General features: G+C 38.1%; 1 pseudogene; it reads left to right on the top strand.

Moving 5' to 3' along the window:
* The first annotated feature begins 8,525 nt into the window (after nucleotides 1-8,525).
* Nucleotides 8,526-21,116, top strand: part of LOC137097003 (uncharacterized) — a 57,751-nt pseudogene continuing 45,160 nt past the window's right edge.

The following is a 21,116-nucleotide window of genomic DNA, read 5'->3' as shown; positions in this document are numbered from 1 at the left end:
ACTTGTCACTTCTTTCCAGGATGAAGAGGAAGCATTGGTGACCACCCTCTGGGTTTGTCCTTTTAACCAATTACAGGTCCACCTCACCTTAGTTTTGCCTAGCCCACATTGGACTAGTTTCCTTGCCAGAAGGTCATGGGGGACCTTGTCGAAGGCCTTACTGAGATCCAGGTACGCTACATCCAGGCATTCCCCGCATTTATCCAGCTTGTAACTCTATCGAAAAAAGAGTTCAGATTAGTCTGGCATGACTTGTTTTTGATAAATCCATGTTGACTATTAGCGATGACTGCATTTGTTTCTAAGTGTTTGCAGACCACTTCCTTAACAATCTTTTCCAGAATCTTGCCTGGTATCGACGTGAAGCTGACCGGACGGTAGTTGTTTGGGTCATCCTTTTTTCCCTTCTTGAATATTGGGACCACATTGGCCCTCCTCCAATCTGCTGGAACTTCTCCCATTCTCCAAGAACTCTCAAAGATGGTTGCCAATGGTTCCAAAATGACTTCCCCTATTTCCTTCAATACTCTTGGGTGGAGTTGATCTGGCCCTGGGGACTTGAACTCATTTAGAGTGGCCAGGTATTCCTGTACAACTTGTTTCCCAATTTGGGGTTGGATGTCCTCTAATCCCTCACCCACTCCATCTTGCCCTATCGCATCCTTGGTCTGGTCAATGGACACTTTCCAAGGACTAGTTTTGATTATTTCAAACAAAGCGGGCCAGACTTCCCAGCAGGGGAGCCTTCTGCCCCGCTCCGTCTTTCTTTATCCAGTACACAAAGCAAACTTCTCTTATCAGATCAGGGACAGGAAAACTCTTCTTAAATCAATCAACTCTTCATCTACAAAACAATAACTCCGTGCCTCAGCTGGCCGATTCCCCCCGGACGCAGGGACATGTAGGTTTCAATGTGTCATAATCCCATTACCTTCCATTGTCCCTGATCGTCCCGCCTCCTCTTCTCTGATTCGTCAATCCCCAGAAGCGGGGAAAGCATCCTGATAGGCTCCCCAGAAGCAGGGAAGCCTTGTGATTGGCTTAGGCTGAGGGCGGGCCGCCAAGCCTCCTCCCAGCTGTTCAAGCCACCAGCCAATCACCGACGATCCGGGCAGGGAAGGGCGGGCGGGAAATTTGAAATCTCTGTACATGTTTTGTCTATAAAAATGCTTGCAATCTTTGTAGCAACATGCTTGTGGGTGAGCTATCCCTACAGTTGCATCTGACTCAGCTGAATCGCTCAATAAAAAGCCTCGGTCACCATCTTCTTCTGCTTTGGTGAGATTTATATTATTTTTAATATTTTTATCGCCGGAATTTGTCTTCACTGTCCTCACCAAGCTTGCGGACCCTCTTTGGTGCGGTCCTAGGTGTCTCTCTCTTACTGGGGAGACCCTCCTAAAGTCCGTATTGACTTCAGGACTATCAGATTAAATGTAGGTATATTTCATAGTTCAACAAACCAAACAGATTTATAAATGTTTGCCTGTGGCTTAATCTACTGAATGGCAGAGCTGTTGAATTTATATCTGCAGGAGAATGAAACTCATATAAAAGATAACACTATTTAGGAATGGCTGTAACATAAATCTCATGTTTAGCTTTCCAAATTTCATCTGTTGAATGACAGTCCTGGTGACCCAGTTAACTATATTGAAACTGTAGTTTTGTTCTGATTTCAACATAATTAGCTATTTCCTCACTCCTGGCATCTCTGCATGTAGTAAATTTGTGAGCCAGCTGCCTCCAGATCTCTTCTGCTTGGTTTAATTGTGGGTGAGATACCATAAACCTCCCACAGATGTTCAAAATTTTGAAGCACATCAGGTGGTGTTAAAATGAGATGTACCAAGATGCTGAATGTCTCATAGTGCATTATATACATTGCAAAGACTGGTTTCTACTTGGTCTTTTGAAGGGAAGACACCCAGCTGAAGCTGGGAGATCAGGAGAAAAAAATGTGAATGGAAAATTGGAGGAATGGTCTTTAAAGTCTGTTAACAGCTTCTTTTAAGATGTCAGAAGTCCACTGGCATTGATAACTGCTGTGGCCATTTAATAAATAAAAATCTTTCTTAACTGTCATCTCAGATTTTTCAGGAAATGGAGGCTCAATTAAAACTAGATGTGGAAGAATTTGAAGTTCTATTTTCTTCAGCATGTCAGTCTGCTATAAAAATAAATGTGTAACTCTTGGTAAATCCCTCAAAAACAAATAGGACTTGAATGTTGTCCTTTTGTACATGCCATTTGTCCATTAGTACATCCCTAGTGTTCAGCTGCCATATAGGCTAAAGATAAGAAGCTTTCAGAAAAAGAAATTTCATCCCAAATAATGGATGAAAACAGAAGAATTCAAACTCTACATTTAAAATCCTAAGACAGTTCTCATTCTGTATGGAAAAATCTCGCAGTTACTATTTGTCATAGATTTATAAAAAAAATTGTTTTATGTCCCAAATATGATGAAAGTTTTGAGTAATTGGGTAATTCTGGTGATGAAAGCCTTTAACAACACTTTGAGTAATTATTACCATTGAGCTAAAGAGTTTCTCCATACCTTCAGAAGAGGTACAAAATATCAATTGTCATTGATTATCTTAAGAAGAGGAAACCATATTGAAATAAACTTTAATTTTGGATAGCCATTTATTTTACGTTGTAAAGTATACGTCAGTTTTTTCATGAGTGCTATTACAATTCTTTTATACGAGGCTTCAGTATTACATGGCCTGAGTCCAGGTTACCTAAAGGATTGCCTTCTCCCATACAATCTGCTTCACATACTTAGGTCCTCTGGGGGCAGTTACTCCAACTAGCCAAATCCCAACTGGCAACCACCATCCAGAGGACCTTTACATAGGCCGCTCCATGACTGTGGAATGACCTGCCAGTAGAGCTCTTTTACAGCAGGTCTACCCAGATAGTTTTAATGATGAATTTTACTATATTGCTAATTTTTGTTTTGTGTATTTTAATAGTTATTTTATGGAAATATGTTTTGATATATGTAATTTATGGAGTGTTTTAAAATGACTATGTGTTTATGTTTTAGTAATACTGTAACCTGCCTCAAGCCATGAGGAGAGGTGGGCAAGAAATAAAACTATTATTATTATTATTATTATTATTATTATTATTTCAGTCAGGAGGTGCTCCCACTTTTTTCCTCATTTCTGAACTTGCAGCACACACACATACACAGATGTGTAATTAGGTCATTATGTAATGAGATCATAAAATATGGAGAGGAATCCCTTTTTTTGGATTATTAGGAAGTGTTTGATTTGTAAGATTATCTATTAGTTAAAAAGCCACTTGTTTCCAAAATCGAGAAATACTGGAATGAATGAAGCTTTATTTATATCCCACCCCATCTCCAAAACAGGCTTGGAGCAGCTTATAACAAAACAATAACATAAATTATAAAAAAACACATAACAAGTCAAACAATTTAAATCACCAAAAACAAAACACTCGCATGTGCTATTATGTACCCTGTGCCACATGTTTCCTCCTTCATTTGTTAGGTATATCTTTCATAGACTCATAGAACTGGAAAAGACCATACAGTTAAATCCCCTGTCGTGGAGAAATACACAATCAAAGCACTCCCACAGATGGCTATCAACCTCTGTTTAAATCCCACCATATAAGAAGACTCCATTAAATTTTAAGCAGCATATTCTACAATCAAATGTCTCTTGTCATCAGAAAGTTTTTTCGAAAGTTTAGATAAAAGTTTTGAAGCACATCAGGTGCTTCAAAATGTTTTCTAGAGTTTGAATCCATTGCTCCATATCTTAAGTCCCTGGAGCAGCAGAAAACAAGCTTATTCCATCTTTAATATGACATCCTATAGTCTGAAGTCTATTGAATGAATCCAAAGAAGTCATCTTCTCAGAAGAGGCATCAGTTCTGCAAATTTCAATGAATTATACCAGTTAAGAAGGAATGGTGTGTTTCAGATGCATTGTACTATTATTTATTTTGTTTTTCGAAGTTCATTCAGTGCCTTTCCCAAGGCAGTTCCCAAGTTATGAACAAGATAGATTCTGTAGGTTTGTTCTTAAGATGAATGGGTTTGTAAGTCAGAACAGTTACCTTTTTAAAATGTAACTCCATCTCTCTCTCTCTTCCTCTCTCTTTACACACACACATACATACATATTGCATGCATGCTCTGGAAAGCATAGAGAATGGTGAACAGCCCTGTCTGTCCCCCTGTTCAGATGATTTCACATCACTTTCTGTCCTTATGATCATTGGATTTTGAAATATGTGGTTTGTTGTGGAAAGAAAGATTGGCGAGAAAGCTTTAGTAGAGGCACCTTTTCCCCATGATAACTCTTCCAGGAGTGAATTTCTCTTCTGAGGGGCAGATTTCTCTCACTTCTGGTTGTCTCACCCCCATTCTTAACTACGAGTTATTTGTAAGTCAGACGTTTGTAACTCGGGGATGGCCTGTGCTCATGTCTCTTGTATTACATCCTATGTAATGACCAAATAAGGTATAATAATTTTCTAAAGTGATAAACTTATTTTAAATGTGCTATTTTCAAGTATACTTTCAAAACACATGCAAGAGGTCCCACATTTTCTGAGTATATATGCCTTTAAGGCAGGAGTTCTTAACCAAGGGTCCAGGGACCCCCAAGGTTTCAGGGATCGGTGAGCTTGAACTGAAAAAAAGATCAACTTAATATCTTTATTTTCTCTGATCTCTAACTAAAATCTAGAATTTCCTTCACTTATGAATGTATGCAATAAGTTACAGTAGTATTCATTACTTTTTACATTACAATTGTATATTTTGGAAAATCACTTACACTAATCCATACTTTGAAATTATAATAAGTGATAGATCTGATCTACATTACTCATAAAAATTTAAAGACATGCCAATGCTGAGTGTCATAAAACTATCTGCTGCTACATTCCGAGAAGGGATCTGTGTTTTTCACCTGACTGGCAAAGGGGTGCGTGGAACAAAAAAGTTTAAGGGATACCTATTGTGTAATGGACTTTAGCACTAGCACATATTATTCAGTAGGTTGGAGCCAACAGCCACCGAATCTGGAAATATATTGAATGCACAAGAATTGGAATTTTCACAATTGTTACATTTAGAAATAGCAGATACAATGGTAGAGCTCCATAAATGGCAAGCAATGAATGGCTAACACAGATAGCTAGTTAATACAATACAGTTGCTTCGAAATGGGAATATCTGAACTCAAAAACACAAATTCATGGGCTAAAAGGATTGCAACTTCAGGGTGTTACTGGGTATGATACAGACTGCCAGATTCAGACTGTAGATGGTGACATTGATCTGGGGCCAAGCAATCTGGGATTTGGAGTGTGTTAAGAATAGAAGAGGAAGAGCAGGGAGGTTCAAAAATGGGAACAATAAGATCTTTCCCTGAGAAAGAAACACACCTTGAAGGAAAATGAGTTATTTCATGGGTGACAGAGATTATGTTTCTTGTCTCATTAGATTTTCTTTAGGAGAAGCTAGAGAGTATTGTACTTCGGGCTGAAGAACTGAAAATAAGAAGTCTTTTGAGCTGGAACAAAACTTTAAGAAAAAGAATAAGCTAACAGGATTCTCTGGATGAATCTCAGCTGGGGCCAGGGGCAAAGTTTTGAGAGAGAAAGAGAGTCTTTAGCTTAAAGGTATCTGGGCAAACCTATCTAGTGATTTCAGAACTGTTAGAGCAAGAGGCCTCTGGAAGTAGCAGTCAGGAATTCCTGCAGGAATCAGAGCCCATTGTCCAAAATGAAAACAGAGCATTCCATTTAATCAATTACCTCGAATCCGTGCTCCTTGTTATGCAGTTTGGGGACAAATAAAATATCTCCACTCAAGTGGTTTGGCAATGATAAGGAAATGAGTGAATTCTGTCACCTTTCAGTGCAACCAAAAGCCTTAAAAGGGAGACAATTGAAGGTATGCACACTGTTTTATTCTGAGTTATATCTTGTTGTTTCATTCTGCAACTTGGCAGGCTTGCAGTTATAAATGTGGCCTACAAGTGTGATAAGTTTCATCCCGGTAGCCTAAAAAATGATGGAAAGATGAGCCTTGCCAGTTCCTATTGGCACCATTGGACCAAATCTTCCTGGAAGAAAACAGAACTCCATATTTCAAATTACTGATCGACTCCCCCTTTCACAAATCTTCAAAATTTCCCCATAAACAGAATGTGGGCGATCTAAAATTGGAACCGCAAATGAAACCAATTTCTGCTATTTTTCACATCCCTGGTGAGCACGTAGGGAGCCGTAATGGGGGAAATGCCTGAATCAGGGCAGTGCTGCCTAAAGCCCCTTCTACAGTTCAAAGCAGATAATCTGGATTTTATATGGCAGTGTAGAAGGAGGCCTGAACAATTGGGTACAGTTCTGTATGGCTCCAACATGACAGCACACTCTGGTGTGTCATTTAATTGAAGTCAAAACCATTGATATCAGAAAGCTGGGAGAGTTCCCTTCTTAATATCAGTTTTTACTGTGTAAGATAAGCAGCTCCACAGCAAGAACAAAGACTGCCAAATCAGATAACATCTCTTCTTGTTCATTTCTATCAACAAAATATAGGTACATTGAAAGGTACACTGAAATCATTAAAATATGTACACTCAAATGTAAAGTGAAAAATCATTTGGCAAATGTGTCTCTAAAAATAAGAGGAAATTAATACTGCTTGAAACAATCTCTTAAACAGCACCACAGAGTGCAGAACACTTAACCTGCAGTGTGAAGTGGTTTAACATAATCTGACATTACAGTTTACCAGAAGAACAAGTGCAGAATTAGGTTTTAGGGTCAAGCACAGCCACTCAAAGGAGGTCTATACTATAATTAATTCAGAATAAGATATATGAATGAAAGCATGAACAAGTTGTTTCAAATAGTATGTGTGCAGCAGTCAGAAAACGTTGGTAATAACACAATACACTTGAGTAAACCCCACAAAGATCAGAATCGCACCATCATCAATACAAGAGATAAAGGCTAAAGTAATTGCTTTTCTCTCAATGTTAGTGTTATCTAGAGTGGACCCAATGAAATCAATGAGGCTTAAGCTAGTTATAATTAGCAAGTTCCACTCATTTGTGTCTAACCAAATTGCAAACAGTAGGAAAGGGTATAGTGATGAAGATACTAGAGCAGTAATGGATGCGAATCAAGAGAAAATAGAAGGAAAGTTGCATAATAATGGATACAGTCCAACAAAATCCATAAAGTGTATATGCACCTACTCCTCCTCTAATGCTACTTATGCCATTTATTTTTGCTAACAGTATTTTACATAGAACAAACAACCATTCTTTCGAGGCATATTCAGTATTCAAAACCTGGTAGGACAATGCATGAGTGTTCCAGGACATACTGTCTCGCACCTCGAGGGATATCCTTGAACACAAGAACTGTAAATAAAGATCTTAAAGGGAAACAGCAGAAAAAGGATGATATGGGTTTATAGAGTAATGTGTTGTCATGTGTTTAATTTCAATGTGTTTAGTTTGCTTAATTTAACAGTGTGTTTGATTTTGATCTTCAGATGATTTAGATATTTCTCTACATGTTTTTCCCTGTTAAATACTATAAAAATTTATTGATAAAAAGAAAATAATATGTCAAGCAGTTTAAATTTGTCTCCCTTGACTTGTACAGGAACAAAGACTTTTTGTCACCAACTTCTCTGTGTTGCCACCACTTTTGTATGTTTTAGGATACAATTGTTCTACCATCCAACACTCTTGATGTAAATCCTTCTTCAGTTGTGTTATACTGCAGGTGGTTTAAAAGGTTTTGCCCAAGCCTAGTAATATGAGCAGGGTTTACTGCTCATATTACTAGGCCTAGGCAAAACCTTTTCTCTACCATATTCAGAATAATAATAATAATAATAATAATAATAATTTTTCCTTCATTTCTACTCCGCCCTTCTTCCACAAGGAATGTGAATTTATTTTCACCTCTACTATGCAAACAACTATGTTTGGATGCCTACTAAGGACCAACAAAGACTCTTGCTGACCTCAATCGAGATCTGTACTTATCAACTCTCAACAGAAGTCCCCAGTGGTGCAATGGGTTAAACCCATGTGCCAGCAGGACTGAAGACCTACATCTTGGAGGTTTGAATCCGGGAGAGCTCGGATGAGCTCCCTCTGTCAGCTCCTGCTCCCCATGCAGGGACATGAGAGAAGCCTCCCACAAGGATGGTAAAAAATCAAAAACAAGAGGTGGATCAAATATACCGAGTTTCCTCATTCTACTCTAGGAAACACAAAACACCAAGAGACGTGATAGTCCAATTTACAAAGAAGAAATTACGGGATGAGATATTGTGGAAGACAAATAAAGATCCATTACAATATAAAGGAGTGAAAATTCCAGTTCTTAAAGTATATCCACAAATGACACTTAATAGAAGGAAGAAATACTACTTTCTAACAGATGAATTGAAGAAGAGAGGAGTCAGATATAGATGGGAGAGACACGAGGGTATAATGGTGACATATAAGGAGGAGCGTTACTGGTTAACAACGGAACAGAAAGCAAAAGTCTTCTACGATACATTGATGAGAGAAGAGGAGGAAGGAGGCAATGGAGAAAAAAGTGAGAAGGGGGAGAAAGGAGAGAAGAAACAATCATCACCGAGAAATCGAAATGGAAATTGAAGTAAGAAGGCAAGATATGTCTCACCAGAAGAATATAAATTACTGTCGTGTAGAGAAAGAAAATTTGCGGCAATTAGAGCATCGGAAAGAGATTTAGCTGGAATTGAGGCAACGGCAACAGCGATTTCGGAAATGGATCTTGGTATAGGCGGTTTGGACTTAGATAATAATGAGTAGCATGATGGAGCGGCAAATAAAATGTTTTTCGAACAACATTAATGGCTTGAACTCACCCCAGAAAAGGACAAAAATCTTTAACAAGTTGAAAAGGCAGAAATACGACATAATAGCTCTCCAGGAAACACATATATGTCATAAGCATATATCCCATCTCGCTGAGAAAAAATTAGGGAAAATGTATCACTCTTCATTTGAAAAGAAAAAAGAAGGAGTAGTATTATATATAAAAGATAACTTGGTATCGGAATTACTATTCAAGGATCAAGAAGGCAGATGCTTCGCAGTTAAAATTCTTATTGGAAACACAAAACTATTGATATGTAATATATATGCACCAAATGGACCTAAGTCATCCTTCCTTGAATTTTTGCAAAACAACCTAGAACAGGCTGAGTATGATGAACTTTTATTGCTTGGAGACTTTAATGGAGTGGTGCAACCTCAATTGGATAAGACGAAAGTAAAGAAAAAGGGGGGAATAGAAACAAGTACCCTACACCAAAAAATTTTGGACTTAAAAAAAGAGCTGGACTTGGAAGATATTTGGAGGATAAGAAATGCGGAAAAGAAGGATTATATATTTTATTCTCACAGGCATCAGTCTTGGTGGAGAACTGACATGATATGGATTACAAAAAAATTAATGACAAAAGTGCAGGATGCTCTCATCCTCCCTAGAGATCTATCGGACCATTGCCCAATGGAGTTAATTATATTTCAAAGAGAGGGAGTGAGAAGATGGAGACTGAATGAAAACCTGATAAAAACAGAAGTGGATAGATCTAATTACAAAAGAATAATTCAAAATTACTTGGAAATTAATGATACGAAGCTGACAAATGCACAAATAACATGGGATGCAATGAAAGCAGTCCTGAGAGGACATTTTATTCAACATAACTCCAAAAAGAATAGGGAAAGGAATAAAGAAATTAAAGACTTAACAAATGATATAATGAATATGGAGAAGGAATTAAAAAAGAAGCCTGAGAAGGCACAACTGGAAAAGAAACTGAAGATATTAAAACAAAAGAAGAATCATTTGGAATTGAAATTTCAAGCTAATCAAATTAAATTTTTGAAACAACAAACGTTTGAAAATGCGAATAAACCTGGAAAATGGCTAGCCAGGCAAGTGCGAAAAAAAACAACAATCATTCATGAATCTAGACAAATCATGAAGATTAAAGTGGAAAATAAAATCATCTCAACAGATAAAGAAATAATGGAGGAGTTCAGGAAATATTACAAACAATTATAGTCAAAAGATTGTATAGATAAAGAAGAAATAATGGCCTATATAAATAAATTTAAGTTTCAGAAAGAGGATGAGGAAACAAGGGATCAATTGAATAAAGAGATATCAGAGGAGGAAATTGAGAAGGCAATTCAAAAGATGGACCCAGACAAAGCTCCGGGTCCAGATGGATATACAGCTGGATTTTATAGAACATTTAAACAAGAATTGATACCTTTATTAAAAAAGGTATTAAATGAAGTGATGACTGAACAGAAAATTCTGGAAACTTGGACGAAGGCAGAAATAGTACTGATTCATAAGGAAGGAACCTGTGAGACGGAGATTAAAAATTACAGACCAATTTCTTTCTTAAATACGGACTATAAGATTTTGGTGAACATATTGGCAGAGAGAGTAAAAAAATTCTTAAGAAACTGGATTGAAGAAGACCAAACAGGATTTCTACCAAATAGATTTATGAAGGATAACATAAGGCTAGTATTGGATCTAATAGAATATTATGAACAGAATCATCAAAAAGAATTTGCCATACTAGCCTTGGACGCAGAGAAGGCTTTTGATAACCTAAATTGGGATTTCTTTAAGATATTAATACAAGAACTGGACATGGGAGATAAATTTACTAATGCAATAAAAGCAATATATGATTTACAAAAGGCTAAACTAAGAAGAAATGTTCAAACAACAGAAGAGTTTGATATACTGAAGGGAACTAGACAGGGATGTCCCCTGTTCCCACTTATATTTATAATGGCATTAGAACCATTAATGAAGGCAATAAGAGAAGACCAAATGATACAGGGATCCAAAGTTGGTAAATATGAATACAAAATAAGAGCCTTTGCGGATGATGTACTTAGGATAATGGAAGAACCAAGTAAAAATATATTAAGATGGATGCAGAAGATAAAAGAGTTTGGGTCAGTTGCAGGATTTAAAATCAATATGTCAAAAACAAAGTTATTAACGAAAAATGTAGAAAAGAAAAAACAAGATATGATTAAAGAGCAAACAGGTCTGGAAATAGTCAAGAAATTTAAATATTTAGGCATATGGATCACGACAAAAAATGGACAATTACTAAAGAATAACTATGAAGAAGTCTGGGAAAAAATACAAAAGGACTTACAAAAGTGGATACATCTGAAGGCCGTATATCTTTGATTAAGATGAATGTATTACCGAAACTGATGTTCCTTTTTCAAAACCTCCCGATAATTAGAAGCCAAACACTTTTTATAAAATGGAAAAAAGAAATATTGAAATTTATATGGGCCGGAGGAAGACCAAGAATAAAGTATGATAATTTGATTGATAAGAAGAATAGAGGAGGGCTGGGCCTCCCAGATTTTAAAGCATATCATGACGCATGTGCGTTGATATGGATAAAGGATTGGATATTGTTGAACAAAGAAGACTTTTTAACTATAGAAGGAAATGACTTAAGAGTAGGATGGCATGCTTATTTATGGTACGAAAGGGAAAAGAAAGAAAAGAGTTTTGGTAACCACTTTGTGAGAGCATCCCTATTAAGAGTATGGCAAAAATATAAAAGATATTTTTATTCTAAAACACCTTTATGGGTCTCTCCTATGGAGGCAAATCAGCGAAGACTTTTAGGATGGAGAAAATGGCCAACCTACAAAGATTTGTTAAATAAAGATACAAACAATGTTAAGACTTATGAGGAATTAAAACAAAAATTTTCTAATATTACTTGGTTACATTATATGCAAATTAAAGAATATTACAATCAAGATAAAAAATTTGGCTTCTCTTGGGAGGAAAAAGCATGGGATAAAAATTTAAAATTAGAAAAGAAAGTAATATCGAATATTTATAACATATTACTTACCTGGCTGACTGAAAAAGAACAGGTTAAAAACTGTATGATAAAGTGGGCTCAAAATTTAAGAAGACCAATTCAAATGAGAGAGTGGGAACAGATGTGGAACAAAAAATTAAAATATACATATGCAATGGATTTAAAAGAAAATTGGATAAAAATGTTCCACAGATGGTACACCACACTGAAACAATTGGCTAAAATGTATAAAACAGTTTCTGATAAGTGCTGGAAATGCCTGGAACAGGTTGGCTCCTTCTACCATATGTGGTGGACTTGCAAAGAGGCAGTAAAGTTTTGGAGGGTAATTCATGAAGAGATACAAAAGATTTTAAAAAGAACATTTATAAGAAAACCGGAGTATTATTTGTTAGGTTTTACAGATTTAGATCTACAACTGACGGAACAAGAGGATAAACTTTTTACATATATGACGACTGCCACTAGAATTGTTTTTGCTAGAGAATGGAAGAAAGACTCAGTACCACCCGTACAGGAATGGGTGGAAAAAAATCAGAGAAATAAAGGACATGGATGAATTGATGTTTTTGTTGAAGAAAAATACAGGTATGATACTAAGAAGAACGAATTGGGATAATCTCCATGAATATCTGGACAATTTGGGAAAATAAGAAACAAGAGAGACAATTTCTTTTTAAACTTATTTTATATTTTTGAATAATAAGACGATATGACCCAAGAAGATGGAATGGAAGTCATTTTTTTTTGTTTTTTTTTTGGGGGGGGGGTGGTGTTTTTTGTGTATTTTTGTAGAATTTTTTTTAGGGGTTATTTGGGATTTTAGTATACTTTTTTGTTTCTTCTTTTTTCTCTTTTTTTCTTTATTTTCTCACTTTCCTATACTTTATTGTTCTCACTCTTTCGTTGTAATCTATATAAAAATTAATAAAATTCTAATTAAATAAAAATCGAAAACATCAGGGCATCCCCTGAGCAATGTCCTTGCAGACAGTGGGCATCTCCTGGGCAACGTCCTTGCAGACAGCCAATTTTCTCACACCAGAAGCAACTTGCAGTTTATCAAGTCGCTTCTGACATGAAAAAACAAAAAGCTCTAAATGAACCTAAAACAGACCTGTTAATAATTATCACTGTGCATTATATATCTTTCTTCTCTCACTGAGATTATACTCTGTACAATTGGAGAAGTAGTCTGGAGTCCATGAATGTTTATATCAAATAAAATTTGTCAACTTCTAAGGTACTACGGAACTTTTTCTGCAACAGACGGATATAACTACCTTCTAGAAATATCCTTAAAAATATTTGTAAGTGTGCATGATCTGAAATAGTTTGGTGCAACTAGATTGTAGTTTTCTACAATCTGAATAAGCAAGTTGTAGTTTGAATTGAATAACGTCAATGAACAATAATCAACTGATTAGATTAAGATAGTATTTTAATCAACTGTATAAGCAATGCCCAGTGCAGCAGCAAAGGGCAATAAAAACATAGGAAAAAAAAGGAAAATTTAGTAAATGTACATTTCATTTCAAATTTTGTTACAGATTTGCCATGGCTCTGTGATATAGTGAGAATAGTTTCAAAGTGAACTGAAGCATTTTTGCTAGAATGAGATTTCTTTTTCAATCTCTTCCTCACGGGAGCCTTCTCCCCACATGTCAGTACTGTAAGTGATCCGTTTGGTCTTTCTCAGCCGTCAAATAAATGTCATAATGCATTTCTATCATTGCCACCATGCTTTGTGCTAGAAGGGAGTGAGTCTGCCTATCATACATCCATGAAAAAGATTATTATTAAAGGCATGATTTAACATGTCGTTCATTGATGTCTGTTCTGCCTTTATCCCCCACATGCAAAGATTTATGTCTCTGCTCATAAAATATGTGTTTAGCCTGGTTACATTAGAAAGCAAACACTATCATTTTGTTTTCCTTTCTAGACTTAATTACTTCGCAGAGATCAAGATATGTTTGCTCTGTCGGTTGCTTCAGGGAAATGAAACTGCAAAGAAACCCTCACACATTTGTTTTTCAATAAACTTTTAACCGCACTTAAGGCTATACAATCAGTTACTGCTTTGTCAAGATGTTTGTGTGTGTGTGTGTGGCTATAGCCATCAGCCAAAGACTTCAAGATTGGAAAAGTAGTGACAAGAAGCAGAAATACAGAGGACTGAAACTTGTGTTGACAGGAAGCAATATTTCAACATGGAATTTCCACCACTTCTGAGAAGCTGAAATGCATCTGAAAGTCGTTTAAATGCAGGCTAACCCAAAAATTATGAAGGTAGCCAAACTCACATTGTTTATTTTTCAGAAGGTAGGCAACCACCAATCATTTAGATTTAGACAATACACAATACACTTACCACTATGGTAGGGCATCATTTAGATATTTTAACATCTCTGAACATTAATACAAGCCATTAGTGTTATATTATTGTATTTATATCCTGCCTTTTCCCCAAAGCTGGGACTCAAGGTAGCTTAGAAGATAAAAATAAATACAAGTATAAACACATTTAGATAAAACCATACAAAAAGTATTATAAAATGGTATTACACTGTCTGTAGGATTAAAACCATTTTAAACATCTCCCTTTAAATGAAAAGGACAGAAATACTGTGACATGCTAAAAGGCTTTTTCTTTTTAAAAGGCCATTTCAAAGGCCTTTTGGAAGAAAAAGGAGTCCATGTATTGATGAAATGACAAGAAAGGAGCCAATCCAACTTTTCTAGTGACGCCAAAATTTGTACTTGTAGTTTTCTAAATCCAGTGGATAGCTGAGGGACGCCTTACAACCTGCTAACTGAGGATGATGAATCAAGAACCAAGAATCTCAACAGGTTGAAGCCAAACAACAGAAGCTGGGTGGGTAGTGTTGGAATGTAGGAAACAATGATGAGTCCAAAAGGTGATCTGACAGGGTTATGCAAATATTGGACCCTGCTGAAGAACAAAATGGGAGTTGTTGTCCCCATGCCAGGCAACAAAGGAAGAGTCTCAAAGATGTATATTTGTTAATAATAATAATAATAATAATAATAATAATAATAATAATTTTATTTTTATACCCCACCTCCATCTCCTCGAAGGGCCTCGGGGTGGCTTACAGAGGGACAAGCCCAAGGATTACAAATAAAACAGACACAGTAAAAAAAATAACAACAAATAATAAAACATTAAAATCAATTAACATCATAAAAACCATACCCTGGCTGGCCAATTTGAAACTGGGTTAGGATTGATGGGATTGTAATCAAAATTTTATCCTGGATCTTTGTCTCACAGATAGCTGAGTTCCCTGAAGAGGAACTGATGGACAGCTGGCAGCTGGACTCCCGCTAAGATCCAGGATGGACTTCTGTCCCACAGATTATGTCCCAACTCTGGTTATTGGATTTTATAGTTTCAAGTACATTTGCCTTCATTTTATAGAGTAGAATAATTATCTATGTCTATATCTATGGTAAAGGTTTCCACTGGCATTAAGTCTTGTTGTGTCTGACTCTGGGGGGTGGTGCCCATTTCCATTTCTAAGCCAAAACTGCTGACGTTGTCTGGAGACACCTCCAAGATCATGTGACCAGCATGACTGCATGGAGCATTGTTACCTTCCCAAAGAAGCGGTACCTATTGATTTACTCACATTTGCATGTTTTCAAAATGCTAGGTTGGCAGAAGCTTGGGCTATCAACGGGATCTCACCCCACTCCCCGGATTCGAACTGCCAACCTTTTGGGGCCCTTCCATACAACCCTATATCCCAGAATATAAAGGCAGAAAATCCCACAATATCTGCTTTGAACTGGGTTATCTGAGTCCACACTCAGGTAATGTGGGATTTACTGCTTTGATATTCTGGGATATAGGGCTGTGTGGAAGGGCCCTCGGTCAGCAAGTTCAGCAGCTCAGCAGTTTAATCTGCTGTGCCACCAGAGGGGTGTGCATACACACACACACACACACACACACACACAAAGATGTGTTGCTTGGTGGAGGTTTATAGAGAAAGAACAGAAAAAGAGATGAAGGGGAGAGAGTCTTGCAATGGCAGAGTATGAGACGGAAATTGTTATTCACCTTGTTCTTTTATATTTTACCTCCTCTGCACGAGTGCATGCCCGCAGAAGGAAAAATACTAACAATAATAGCAGGAAAGGAGAACGGCATCCATAGTTGCTGCGGTTTGGGAAATTGAGGTGCTGGGGACACAATGTAGCATTTTAGTGAAGAGAGAGAGAGAGAAAGGGGAAAGACCATGGAAGCCCTCGAGATTCACTGCTGAAAACTGACTCTGGCTGAACAGCTGAACCGTGTGTGTGTGTGTGTGTGTGTGTGTGTATGTATGTGGGGACTTGGGGGTCATGGAGTGTGAGCTGCTGCTGGTCAGAGTAGTGTGGAGAGTTCATGTGTAGGGAAGTGCACCTTGGTAATTCATTCTGGGCCTTTGCTCTTTGGAAAACTTTAGATCCCATCCCTAATATGTGATGGGATCTAATGTGTGAGGGCAGATGGTTTCAGCAACACTAAAAAGAAATTTGTCTCTAGAAATTCATAGGTTGTATGTGTGTGTGTGTGTGTGTGTATGTATGTATGTATGTATGTATATATATATATATATATATATATATATATATATATATATATATTGTGTGAAACTACATTCAAACAATGCAGTCAAATAGAAACTTGCAAATTAATGAGGAAATAGGTTCCTGTTCCATTTGGATTAAAACTCCCAGAAGCTGAGTGCTGAAAAACTGTTTCTTGATCTTATATCCAGTAGCTTATAGGATGCCTCGTGGTTTTTTAACATTCATATGAAGTGAATTGAGAAGCTCATCCAGAATTTTTGAGTTGGGCCTCACCCTATGCTCTATCTATATTTGCCAATTGATGCCAAGGAGCCAGACCATGACTCCCAGTCATGATCTGGATACAGTGAAGGATTGGAAGTTAGTGAATAAATTGTACCTTAATCCAGAGGAAACAGAAGATTTTGGTCAACAGCAAACATAAAATATAACTGTTCTCTGTGGCTTTATACTCCTTCAGTTGTAGCTAGAGGAAAATGTGTTGGGAAGACTGTTTTGTGGCAATCAGTTTGGTTTTAAGATTGAAATAGTGAAAACCTGCTCACGGGCCTCCATACCGAGAGGCTGCAGAACCCACTACCTCCAGGGCATTACTCCTGAAACAGCTGCCTTGTTGGAAAACTATTACAGGCTCCACAACGAAGACCCATTCAGTGAGCAGACCCTTCAGGCAGCGCAGAGCATTGTGTCCTCCATCTCTGAAGCCAAGAAAGAACAGTGGATCAAGTTGATCACAGAGGTCGACATGGGCAGGAGCAGCCAGAAGGCGTGGAGGCTGCTGAGACGGCTGAGCAACGATCCCTCACAAACTAATACCCATGCCAACATAAAGGCAGATCAGATAGCACACCAACTCCTGAAGAATGGGAAACCCAACCTTGCCACCAAAGTAGGAAAGAAACCAATAGCCAGACAACCAGAGATTGAGAACAACAACCTCCATGAACCCTTTACATCTACTGAATTGGACATGGCTCTCAACAAATGTAAGAATGGCAAAGCAGCTGGCTTGGATGATCTACGGATGGAACAAATCAAGAACTTTGGTCCAAAAGCAAGGCGCTGGCTGCTGGAGCTGATGAACAACTGCACTGCATCCTGTCAGATCCCCAAAATCTGGAGGAAAGCAAGAGTCATCGCCATCTTGAAGCCAGGCAAAGACCGTAATGACCCAAAAAGCTACAGACCAATCTCCCTGTTGTGCCACCTCTACAAAGTTCTGGAGAGACTTATTTTGCATAGAATTATGGAAAATATAGACCCCTGTCTGATCCCACAGCAAGCTGGCTTCAGAAAAGGCAAAAGCTGCACATCGCAAGTGCTGAACCTGACCCAGCACATAGAAGATGGCTTTGAAAGGCAGCAGATCACAGGAGCTGTCTTCATAGACTTGTCAGCAGCCTATGATACTGTGAACCACCGCCTCCTCCTGAGAAAAATGTATAATATCACAAAGGACTACCACCTCACCCGCCTGATAGGAAACCTGCTACAAAACAGGAGCTTTTTTGTTGAGTTCCAGGGCCAGAGAAGCAGATGGCGGAAACAGAAGAACGGCCTGCCTCAGGGGAGCGTGCTTGCTCCATCCATGTTCAACATCTACACAAATGACCAGCCACTGCCAGAAGGGACAGAGAGTTTCATCTATGCTGACGATCGTGCCATTACTGCTCAAGCAGGGAGCTTTGAGATGGTAGAACAGAAGCTCTCCGAAGCTCTAGGTGCTCTTACTGCCTATTACAGGGAAAACCAGCTGATCCCTAATCCATCTAAAACACAGACATGTGCCTTTCACCTTAAGAACAGACAAGCATCCCGAGCTCTGAGGATTACCTGGGAAGGAATCCCACTGGAGCATTGCAGCGCACCCAAATACCTGGGAGTCACTTTGGACCGTGCTCTGACCTACAAGAAGCACTGCCTGAACATCAAACAAAAAGTGGGCGCTAGAAACAACATCATACGAAAGCTGACTGGCACAACCTGGGGATCACAACCAGTCACAGTGAAGACATCTGCCCTTGCGCTATGCTACTCTGCTGCTGAGTATGCATGCCCAGTGTGGAACACATCTCATCACACTAAAACAGTGGATGTGGCTCTTAATGAGACATGCCGCATTATCACGGGGTGTCTGCGACCCACACCACTGGAGAAATTACACTGCTTAGCCGGTATTGCACCACCTGACATCCGCCGGGAAGTAGCAGCCAATAGTGAAAGGACCAAGGCAGAGACATCTCCAGCTCATCCCCTGTTTGGGTATCAGCCAGCACGTCAACGACTTAAATCAAGACATAGCTTTCTTAGAACTACAGAGACACTCGCTGGAACACCCCAGCAAGCGAGAGTCCAAAAGTGGCAGGCCCAAACCCAGCACCTCAATTCATGGGTGATACCAGATGAGAGACTCCCCCCTGGGCACTCAGAAGACTGGGCGACTTGGAAGGCGCTGAACAGATTGCGCTCTGGCACCACGAGATGCAGAGCCAATCTTAAGAAATGGGGCTACAGGGTGGAATCCTCGGCATGCGAGTGCGGAGAAGAACAAACCACTGACCACCTGCTGCAATGCACCCTGAGCCCTGCCACATGCACGATGGAGGACCTTCTTGCGGCAACCCCAGAGGCACTCCAAGTGGCCAGATACTGGTCAAAGGACATTTAACCAAATACCAAATTTACAAAATCTGTGTGGTTTTTTTTTCTTTTTTTTCTTTTTCATTTTAATCTCTGTGTTTGTTTTGCTCTGTTAGAATTGTAAAACAATGGTTGCTGATGACACGATAAATAAATAAATAACCTTCCTCCATTAGTCTGCCTTGAATATGAGTTCTTCATTGGATGTCCTTTTCTTTGTTTCATAATGCTGAACAGTTAGATTGGTAATGTTATGATAAAGAGTCAAAATGTATTATTTGCTCTGATCTTTGGATGTTAACATGGTTTTTAGTCTATTTTTAAAATAATGTTTTGTTTTTATTCTAGTTTTGCTTTGTGAAATTATTTGATAGCACTTTGAGAACACTGTTGAGTGGGAAAGTAATTTATAAATACAGTAATAACTAACTAAATACTGCCTTCTCATCTGCCTATTATTTATTGTAAAAGGCCAAAAAAGTAGTCTCGCAAGAACTTTGATTAAAGACTATTCAAGTCCCCGCTGAACTCATTAAAACTAATCAACACTGGTGGGTACCTTTACTAGTAGGCCTGGGTAACAACGCAAAAATTTGTTTCTAAAATCGATTTGTATTTAGGGGGTTTTTTTGTTTCGATATTTAAAATAATTACAAAATTTTCCTTTTAAAAAGTTCGATATTTACGAAATTTCGTAAATGGTAAAAAATTAACGAATCGATTTCCGAAACAATAACGAATCGATTCGTTAATGGCGGACGCGACCGCGAAATACGCTAAAAAACCTCCAAAAACTTCTGAAGCTTCCCTCTCCCTCTGTTCTTGACTGTTGGTGTGATATTATAATTTTTTTTCACTAATTAAACCATAAAACTGGCCCAGACATGCGGAAATAATAACGAAACGATCTCGGAACAATAACGAAACGAATACAATAACGAAATACGAAGCATTTACAAAACGTATTTAAAAATTCGTTTTTTTAAATAATTGCTCCAGAATGGTTCATTATCGTTTTGTAATTGGAAAAATTAACAAATTATTAACGAATTACGAATTAACGAAACAAAACCGCCCAGGCCTATTTACTAGACATCTTATTTACTAATATCAATAATTGAGGCAAAATTTCTGTTAGCTGGAAGCAAGCCATTTTGGTTCCTCCTATTTATAAGAAAGGGCCACCCAGAGATCTAGAGAGCTACAGACTGATTAGCCTGCTTTCATTAATAGGTAACCTCTATGAATGCTATGTGTGTTTGAGACTTTCTTCCCTCTTGGAATCAAACAACACAATATCTCAGGCACAAGCAGCATTTAGAAAGAACTATTCAACTATTGATCATTGCATGCTTAGTGCTCTCTCATCTTGCCAAGAAACATGTCTGACTGCTACAGGGTAAGCTGTTCGTTTCTTTCATGGACTTGAAGTCAGCATCTGACTCCATCTCTAGAAATAAGCTATGGGGAAAAATGGACAAGACCTTGAATGATAAAACATTTCTTATTAAGGCCCTGTATAGTGACAGTAAGCTACAGATCAGATGTGGCAACCTGGGACAACTTTCTGGAGAAATATCCATGTCCAAAAGAGTCAGACAAGGCTGCATCCTTGCCCCTACCTTGTTTAACCTATTTATCAATTATTTAGAAGAAATTTTCAGACCTTTGCCAAAGCTCAGAACAAGGAAAATCACCTTATTGCTCTATGCTGCTGCTTCTGCTTCTGCTATCATCTCATGCTCTAGGGCAGGATTAGTAATTACCTTTTAAGGAAATTCTTAAATTATTGCTCACAGAATGACCTATACCTCAATCACAGGAAGTCTACAATTATGGCTTTTGAGGGGGGAAAAATCCCCCATGCTGATGGCCCCTTGATGGGCATACTTTAGAACAGGTTAGATGC

This window comes from Anolis sagrei, chromosome 1, assembly GCF_037176765.1.
Source record: "Anolis sagrei isolate rAnoSag1 chromosome 1, rAnoSag1.mat, whole genome shotgun sequence".
NCBI classification, from domain to species: Eukaryota; Metazoa; Chordata; class Lepidosauria; order Squamata; family Dactyloidae; genus Anolis; species Anolis sagrei.
Note: the sequence above shows the minus strand (reverse complement) of the source record. Positions and strands in the feature narration are given on the sequence as shown.